We start from the raw sequence: 2,921 nt of genomic DNA, 5'->3' as shown, positions 1-2,921 counted from the left end.
CTGGGGTAATAATTGAAGGTGTGTGCTTCCTTTACATTTAAATCTTTCTCCTGTATACTTTGCCCTTCCCACATCTCTGAAATGCAACAACTTTCTCAAAGATTGCACTGTTAGATGGTAGCAGTAGAGGGTTGGAAACTTGCATGGATGGTAGATACTTAGTTTACACTGTAGACCATACCAACTTCCAGTATTGGGATATCCTATTCACAGAAACTAATTATAGAAAAAAATCTACACCTACACTAGTGAAGTGTTAGTGTATACATTTCTAGACTATGACTATCCTTCTTAATCCTTGTCCATATAGGACTTTACAAACTGACATCTCAACTGGCCCCAAAAGTAGCCATAGGTACACCACTGAGCTGTATCTAATATAAGATACTTTCTCCCCAGTGAGACTCACTGATTGCTGAATTATAATTACATGTTTTCAAGTCTTTATTTATATAGCTTTCCATTGCCAAGAGAATTTAGGTTACTTCTTAAGCTGTGCTATGGAATAGAAAATCTAAGGCTGTATTGTCAGAGAAATCTTGATGTTGCAATAATTTCACAGTAGTATATGGGTTTTGGTTTCAGAACTTAACTGTAGTCAGTCTAAATTGTAAGCTAGTTGCCGTTTGTCCAGCTATACTGAAAGAAGGACAGGAGACTCCTGATATGGATTTAATCAGACCGCGACTTTATTATTAGATGTCTGGGGCTACCCGGCAGATAAAAGTGTACAATGCAGGTAAACCCTGTTTGTTTTTTAATTACCCGGGAGGGAGGCTTCCACCAGCTCCCCCCGTTTTTCCATCCAGGTTCCTCCAGCAAATCCATTGCCAGGACCTTACCATTACACCCCCTTGTAGACGGGGTAAGGTGAGCTATGAGAAAGGGGGGTTGGCTCCCTGCCTTTCCAACTATAGGAGCCCCAAACCCCACATCATTCCGTTCCCTTAAATTGCACCTCCTACTGGATGCCTTCCCTATGGAGTACCTGCACTGGACATCCACCACAAGGAGGCACCAGCAATTAGCTTTGCTGCCTCCCTGCCACACCTAGTCAGGGTCCCAGACATCTTTGGCCTTTTGTATGGCATCCCAAAAACCATGTTACCCCCCAAGTTTTATAGGTGAACTCCCCTTCCTCCCAATGAACTCAGTTGCCCTTTGCACTACACAAGGATCGTCAAGGACTCCCACAGCTGGGTTGCCAATGCCATGTACTGCAACACCCCTCCCTTCCTGATGGGCCATATAGGCGACCAGTCTCCCAGATCCTCATATGCCATAGCTCCATAGCACCAGCGTCGTCTACTTGAGCTAGTCGCTAGCTCCTGGTACAGGCCCCTGCACACTGTTGAATTGCAAATAAGACGGCATCCGCTGTGCTATCATCCAACTGCAGGCACATGTTTGGAAGGAAAAGAGATGTTATGGCTCAGACACTGACACAAATTCGCTCACTACATAACCCTGTATGAGGTGGAAGTTTGACCTGCCATGCTGTCATACCAGAAGCACACACTTTTATTGGGAGGGAGCTGAAATATGCCTGCCTTTGTGTTCCACTTGATACCCAGATATGCTAATATAGTGGAAGGGGCCCTCTATCTCGTCTTCTGCATGGGGTACTCCCAAATGTTTTGGCAGGCCACTTGGTTCATTACAGTGTGAACAGAACCACCTTGTGGGTATGAAAGGTGATGTACTACTCGATAATTCCCTTGCAGTGCTGTTGGGGACTGAACCTGGGGGCGGGGGGGAAGAAGAGGGAGACGGACACCCTTAGGTTCCCTATCGGCAATTGATTATTTTTTTTAACCTTACATGGGTGCTATTCCCCGAAAAGGGGATCCAAAATCCCAGTTAACCCCACTCCCCAAATATGCCATATGTGCTTTATTAGGGTAATATCATAGGAAACTCTGAACACCTTAAGCCTAACTGGCAATGGTGCCTGTGCCCATTGGACTGCTCCCACTTTGCCCCCCTACCCTGCTTGTGTTTTGCACCTCATGACCTGCCTCAGCCGAGCCAAACCTGCAGCTGGCACTCCACCCACCCCAATCCTGTTTTCCCCTTGTGATTGTTCCCTACCGCTCTGGCAAAACAGGCCAAATGGGTCCCAAAGCGTATCTCGCACACATGCTTGAAATCTACAGGGGCTGCAAAAACAACCATTGTTATTAAATGCCCAGCAAATATGTGACTCGTGTCCCTCCTGAACTTGCAGGGGAAGGAACAGGCCACTGTCTGTGTGAACTCCTGGTCCCCGCAGAGTCATCCACTCTAACCACAGTGTGTGATGTGGTATGTCCTATCAGATCCATTTGTGTTGCTGCCCTTAATTGAAACTGCTCATCATAATGAAACCAACACATACCCTCAAACATAGTATGTGCCCACCTGATCATATCCATATACTTAAACAAGGCTGAGCTTCTCTCTGGGTAAGCCTGTACTATCACACCTGCAGAGATAAGGAAGGCCGCCTCCCCATTTTCCCATGTTTTGGGCACCCATGGCTGCTTGGGCAACTCCTTATTCTGTTTGCTCTGTCCCAGCTTACTCTCTGTCAATACCTCGCTGTGCAAGAGGGATAATATGTCCACATATTCCCCTCTCAGGATTTTATCGTTAGTTGTCCTGAGCAGGTGAACTCCCATCGGTTCAGAAACCCCAGCATAACTGTATTCAGGACAGACTGATGGGGAAACATCAGTGCCCTGTTCCCCACGGCCCCCCCTAGGAAGCTCAACTCTATCCCAGGAGCTTATACATCTTAACAAATATGAGTTGACATGTGACATGCAGGGGGTCTGCCCCACCTGTCTCCCAACTCCCAAACTCGTGCCCATGCTAGGCCTCCCCAGAAACCAGGCAGACCCATCACCCACAGATGCCTGAAGTTGTTTCAACAACTGCAG

This window comes from Gopherus flavomarginatus, chromosome 3 (assembly GCF_025201925.1).
Source record: "Gopherus flavomarginatus isolate rGopFla2 chromosome 3, rGopFla2.mat.asm, whole genome shotgun sequence".
Taxonomy (NCBI): Eukaryota; Metazoa; Chordata; order Testudines; family Testudinidae; genus Gopherus; species Gopherus flavomarginatus.
This window is presented reverse-complemented; position numbering follows the sequence as displayed.